The 6,983-nt window shown below is 40.0% G+C and overlaps 1 long non-coding RNA gene across 1 annotated transcript; it reads left to right on the top strand.

The window, feature by feature from the left end:
* The first annotated feature begins 5,953 nt into the window (after nt 1-5,953).
* Nucleotides 5,954-6,274, top strand: LOC120457501. The gene is made up of 2 exons (XR_005616982.1): nt 5,954-6,010; nt 6,071-6,274. It is a non-coding gene; the product is annotated as an uncharacterized LOC120457501 (long non-coding RNA).
* Nucleotides 6,275-6,983: the final 709 nt, after the last annotated feature.

Here is a 6,983-nt window from a genome sequence, read left to right as displayed (position 1 = left end):
TTAGAAAATTAAACGTGAATAAAAGTTATTAAAAAAAAAATATGGCGGCTTCGCGGCAACTGCATTTCTGACCGAGTAATTTCTCTGGCATTGATTAAGTTTCTTGCACATGTAAGAGATAGGAACTTTGTCACCTTCGTCATTTATCTGCATAAGCACGCCACCAACGCCGGTGTGACTGGCGTTGCAGTGGATATAATACGGCCGTTGAAAATATGGGGTACGTAACACTGGGACATTACAAAGCTGCTTTTTTAAATTCTCAAAAGCTTCGTTAGCTGCCTTGGACCAATTAAAACGTAGTGTTTCTTTCAACGCATCCGTTAAAGGTGCTGAGACAGAAGCATAATTTCGAATAAATTTCTGGTACCACCCAGTCATACCCAGGAATCGTCGCAATTGATTAATAGACTTAGGAACAGGATAATCTACGATAGCGCTAATTTTACCCATATCCATTGTGATTGCGCCATTGCCTACAATATGGCCTAAGTAGCTGACCTCCTTTCTACAAAATTTGCTTTTGTGAACATTGATGGTTAATCCAGCTTTTCTTAGACAAGATGATATTTCATTCAGAACTAATACATGTCGTTCAAAGGTATCGGATACGATCAAAAGGTCGTCTAGATATATAAATACTTCGTTTTTTAAAGTGCATAGAATTATTCGGCCCATTAATTTGGACATGGTTGAAAGCGCGTTGGTAAGACCAAATGGCATTACGGTGAAGTGGTAGAGAGGTCTACCTGGTACCGTAAAAGCTGTTTTACCACGCGAACTTGTCCCTAGTGGGCAACCGGCTTTGGCAACCGGCTTAGGATGCCATCTATGATGGGCATTGGATAAGCATCCTTGCGTGTCACTTGGTTCCCCTTTCGGCTATCTATACATAATCGCACTTTTCCGAGTTTGCGGACCAATACGACAGGGGAAGACCACGCACTGGTCTACTCTTCAATAACCCCTAAAGCAAGCATGCGATCCAGTTCATCATACATAAGTTTTTCGATAGCTGGGGACACAGGATAATGTGCTGCTTGATAGGTACGGAATCGCCAACGTCAATGGAGTGGAAAAGCATGGTCGTTTTCCCTATACCCTTTTCGGCAAAAGAAGGAAAGCATTAAACTACGGCGTCAAGTTGCTGTTTTTGTTCTTCAGTCAGAAAACGAACATCGTCTAGATCTATGCTGAGAGATTACTTTCTGGACTAGGTTTCATTTTAGCATATGGTAATAGCTGATATTCTGTCCAAAAATCGAACCCTAAATAAAGTGATTGCTTTAACGAAGGTACGATGTAAAAAGTAATATTCTTGGTCATATTGTTGTACTGAATTTCTGTGCGAATCTTGCCCACGGTGTTTTGGGATTTTCCATCGGCAGTATGAACAATACTTTGAACAGGTTTATAAGGACACTTTTCTATCAGTATTTCTTCGGCTAGTTTTCCACCTATACAACTAAAAGAGGCACTAGTATCCATTAATCCAGATACTGATCGGCCAAGAATTTTTACGTCTGCGTATGATCGTACATCTGAGGCAATAATTGCTGAAAAACCGTTTTTCGATTTTTATCTGAAAAAAAAAATTTTTAATACGCTGTGCAGATCGCGAAGGCTGTCTCTGATGTTTATTGAGAGATTCGCCGGGTGGACCTAATTCGGTTAAAGGATAGTCTGGTTGTTGAGGCAAATCAGGGAGAGAGGGTACAGAGCAGCTATTGGTTACTCCGTATTGGCGGCTTTCGTCACCACTTGTTTGTGTGCCCCTTTCAAAGGTGCACGGCCTCGGTAGTTTTTGAGCGACAATGAGGGCATGAAGGAAGGTAGGTGTCTGTTTTGCCACACCCATAGCAGAACACACGACGTTCGGCTAAGCAATCCTGATATCTGTGTCCGATTTTGCTACAATTCCAGGAGGATAAGTTAATTGCGGAAATTTCAACTGTGTCTGAATCCGACTCCACTTCGGTCTCAAGAATTGCCTCCTGCACAAACCTATCAGGAGCAGGAAGAGATTTTCGCAATCCTGGCTTGACAGTAAGCATGAACGTTTCCCTTTTGCGAATATTCTTCTTTAGCTAAGAAATGCTACTGATCTCCTTATATAAAAAAGCTCATGCTGAATTTCTGGGGTACACTTTGGTGGTAATGCCAATACCAATCGCTAGCAACACCTTTAAATAAAGTGTTGACATGGCTAGTTAGAAACATAAAATTACCTTCTAATGTCTGTTTGGTAAGTGCTTCGACCCTAGTAAGAAAATAGATAAGAATGAGTTTTATCCGGGGTAGAGTGTAGTTTATTCACCCACAATTCTAGATCCAACCTGAAAAGGAAACAGGAAATATAAAAATGGTAACCTGTGTCACACTCCAATTAAAACTCAAACTGGTGGCATCCTTATAAGTCCCATATGTACACATTCGGTGTTGGAAAATATAAGAAGGGAATGCCATGAGAGAGTCGAGAGAGAACCAACAATAGAAGCGGACGTGATTGCAACGAGCGGCAAAAACATTAACATCGATCAAAACTTATTTGATTAATTAATTAAAGTATACCTAACACTATAACGTTTCGATTCTTTCACATAGTTAGTCGCGCTACCCAATCGCTTAATTCCTGACAAAACTGAAAGCTTACACACATAGGCATCGCGAATCATATTTCTTGGTGTTTATGTGGATAAGATAGTGCGCAATAAGTGAAAACGTGCGAAAAATGAGAGTATAAAAAAAGCAAAGAAACGAAGCAACAAACATGCCTCCGAAGAAAGATTACGTAAGCAAGAAGACCTGCAACATAAATGCAGAGAAGCAGACTCTCAACGTCAGGAAATCGTGAAGACTTATTGAAGAGACTAAATGCCCATAACAGTGACGACGAGTACGCGAGTGCAGGAAACCAATCAATGCAGAAAAAATTGCCGAATTAGAGAAACCATTGCGCGAACTTAAAGAGAGATCTTTTCATCCGAGCGGTATCTCCTCTCCAATCGAAATCGCTCAAAACGCAAACGAAATTATAGAGTGTAGTGTATGCCTAACACGTCTCCAGTCCGCATCGATTGCGTCACAAGCTCATATTGCTACGTCACAGCAACACGATAATGTTGCTACGTCTCGGCAACACGCTACGTCTCAGCAACAGTATAATATCGTTACGTCACAGCAACACGATAATGTTGCTACGTCTCGGCAGCACGTTAATGTTATCACGTCACAGCAACACGATAATGTCGCTGTCTTTCCGCAACATTCGATCTTTCCGCAACACGTTCATTTCTCAATGACACCGCAAATCCACGTTAATTCGCAAACGTATACTTATTCGTCACGGCCAAATTAATTATCCGATTCCCCACGCTCATTTGGGACACTGTAACGCAAGGCGCCGTTCGGCACATATTTACAGCCACACTATGATTTAAATCAATACAATACACATTCGTAACATCGTCAAAAAATAACGAAAATCCATATACCCCGATTCCGCCAAACTTCTTATACAACCGCGGCCCAACGGTATCTGAAAACATTAATAGTTCGTACAGAAATATAAGTGAAATGGTATCTCTTCTCCCGGAATTCAACCCATCATCCATCAAGTCCTTAGATTCGCAACACTTCATTAGACGCGTTGACTCCCTTCAAACCGCATATCGTTGGGATGATCGATATCTAATATTTGCAGTTGAACAAAAGATGCTTGGTTCTGCTTGGTATTGGGTAGACTCAACTGAAGAAGTCTTCCAAACATGGCCAGAGTTTAAGTCAAAGTTCCTCAACGATTTTCCATGTCTCAGTAATTCCGAAGACGTTCACCTTAAAATGTCGAAAATTCGTCGAGATCTCAGAGAATCACCGCAAGACTATTTCTATAAAATGCTAGCTATTGGTAAAAAGGGTGAGTTAACCGATTCAGCAATATCAACACACATCATCAACGGGATTAATGATTACGATTTAAAAGGAAAGATCTAATAATTATATATCTTGTAACGACCTGTTAAGAGATATTCTTGCCTATTCAGCGCATAACGAAATAAAGCATAATCACTTTAATAAGTCTAGCAAACGTGATCCCAACGCTCAAAAACAAAATATACAAGCGTTTCAAAAAAATGTTAGTATGCCACGACCATTAGTTTGGGCGGTACCGAAAGGTGCTGGTGAGCATCGTTTGGCAGTAGTAGTGTATAAGCATTGTTTTTTATACTTCACAGAATATGAGACCTTTTCTTTATAATGACAATTTAAGTGTGGTATGCCAAAAAACAGTTTCTATTGTTATTGCAGCACATATGGGTTTTTTATTTAAGGCATTGGTGTTGCATTTTGCACTGTCTGCAACGTCCCCTTTCTCCAAAAACCACCCAATGTCATAATGTTATCATAACTGTAGGATTGATCCGAAATTTGTACTTATTTGTTTGAAGAAACACTGTTTGAATATACTACTGAGCTTTGTCTTCTGCATTTGTTGGTCGACCTCTCTTTTTTTTTTGCAAATGGAGTTTATGAGCAATTTCCGATTGAAATTTTATAAAGGGAATATGTTTTGCTTTGGGTTTAAAAAATTCTGATGTACCACTTTATTGATCGGTGGCAAATTTTGTAGAGCTCCATTAGCATACCTGCCAAATCTACTTCACCCACGTATAAAGCAGCAATAACTGGCCTTGAAATATCAATGTAAGCTTTTTCTTTTTGGCTCCAACGTTTGCATATTCCAACAGGCTGCATATATTAGTTAAACAGGCGTATTATCAAACCGTTTTGTACACACAAGATAATGGTTAATTTCGCATTTCATATCAAAAGAACCAGTCCCGCGCTGTTTTAATTCCGCATCTGAGAGCAGTTGGCAGTTCCTTATTAACGGTACCTGTTGCAAAGATTCCTATTTTCTTTAACGAAATCAGAAGGCTTACTGACGCAAGGATCAATTTTATCAAAGCAATTGTCAACAACATCGCAACAGTCAGGCTCACATCCTTCAAACATCCTTCAGGAAGAAAAAGAAGTGTTTATCCCCAACTCTGATTTTGCGAATAGGGGGAGTGTATCAAGATCACGTTATCAAAAAATTCTAACACTGAATCGGCAATATCCTGGTGTTACGATTTCATTTCCGGTGGTAAGGTACCCCCAGGTGTCGTAATTGAATACTTGTATCATGTCTTCAAAGAGATTAAAGAGAATCTCAATAAAAACTGGGTATCTTACAATGTTACTAGGTTTACGTCCTCCTTTCATGGGCTTCTTCAGTTTAGGGCACCTTTGTGCGGCAGATTCCATTGAGATGATTGAGCTTTGGTTTCCACTTCATAACCATAAACCCACGATTCGTCACCACGACGCCACAGTCAACATTCGGAATGCATCCGCCCACTTAATTTTGTTTTTTACACAAAATTGGATACAGGTTCTTTGACCCATTTTTGAATAGGTTATAATCGAAGACGATCAGAACAAGTGCATGCAAATCAGCTGTCAACAATTAAGTGTACATTCAAAATGGCCCAGCTTGTCGGCATAAGTGACAGACATGAGTACCAACATAACGCCACAAAAAAAATCAAAATTCGCGAAAATTCCAAAATTCGCGATACTTTGCGAAATTCGGGAAATAATATGTATTTATTCTAAATCTACTATTAGCAGCCAGCGGGGTCGCATTCACAATCAATCTATACATTGGTTACATGACCAATTTTCACTAGCCAATCTATCTACCATAGTGCATGTACTACAAATAAAAGTCAACTAATGCAGCCCTAATTACAATGTAACCCTAGACAAGAGTAAGTTATCGATAGGAAGGTAGCGAGTGTAGAGTCGAGAGTCAAGTGGAAAAGTTGTCAAAAGCGGTTGTTACTAAATCTAAATTTCGTCGTCATAAGTCTATATAATTAAATGTTAAGCTATATTATTGTTTAATTAAACCATATAAGCGGAGAACTTACCCTCGTCCTTACAGTACTTCGATTAAATGCTGGTGACTACAACATAGTTTGTTCTTGTTAAAGATTTTCTATAAAAAACACATTTGGATTAGAATTGACTCTTGACCAGATCTGCTGCGTCGATGTCGTTCTTTTGCCTAAATGGCAGTATGATTAAACGCAGAATTAATGAAACGAAATAACCGAAAAAGTATTTCGAGACCAAAAAACGTTAAGAAAACGTATACCTGTCAAATTATTGGAAATAATGACCCGGGAGAAGTTCTCTATTGGTTTTGGCTCCAACAATTTTCTTGTAGTTAAAGTTATGCTAACGAAACGGCCGGATCGCGTTTCCACTCTTCAATAATGCAATAATGCTCGCTCATGATTCCATCCTGGACATCGCAACAAATGCCGCATGCATATACATGCGCACAAGAACAATTCAGAGAACAGGCTGGTTACAAGGCCAGAAAGGCAAGGAGACAACAGAGGGCCAAGGAAAGACTCCCTGCTGGTTGCACAAGCAATCGGCGACAAACGCCTTGGAACGACACGGTCTATTCTCTGACTATAGCTTCAAATTACCGCAAGCCGATATTGATGACCCAGAGAAAGCAGCTAACGGCTCGATCGGCCATTTCAAATCCAGGTGTCATCGGTGCTGTCAATCCAATATAAAAATTGTCTTTAAGTAGCCTGGGAGGCGAGAAGAGGAAGTCAGCAGGATGGTAAAACCTAAGCCACCGCTATACGCCGCGCTGAGCCCTAGTGGTAAGTTTTGGTGTGATGAATTTCGTCGGCAGTTATTTATGTAATATTTTGTTAGGCTCGGCGATTGATAAAAGTTTAAAAGTTAAAAATTTTACTGAATCGAAGTTGCCAGAAGCAGTAACTTAGTGTAAAGCATCGTTCGGCGATGAATTCCCTACTTTCCTCATTGACATACAGCTCTATCACGATGTGTCGCAGAACTGAGGGACCTGCCGCTCCACATCATTGCAGTCTAGGGTGAAGCGATTG

This window comes from Drosophila santomea, unplaced genomic scaffold (genome assembly GCF_016746245.2).
Source record: "Drosophila santomea strain STO CAGO 1482 unplaced genomic scaffold, Prin_Dsan_1.1 Segkk105_quiver_pilon_scaf, whole genome shotgun sequence".
Taxonomy (NCBI): domain Eukaryota; kingdom Metazoa; phylum Arthropoda; class Insecta; order Diptera; family Drosophilidae; genus Drosophila; species Drosophila santomea.
Note: the sequence above shows the minus strand (reverse complement) of the source record. Positions and strands in the feature narration are given on the sequence as shown.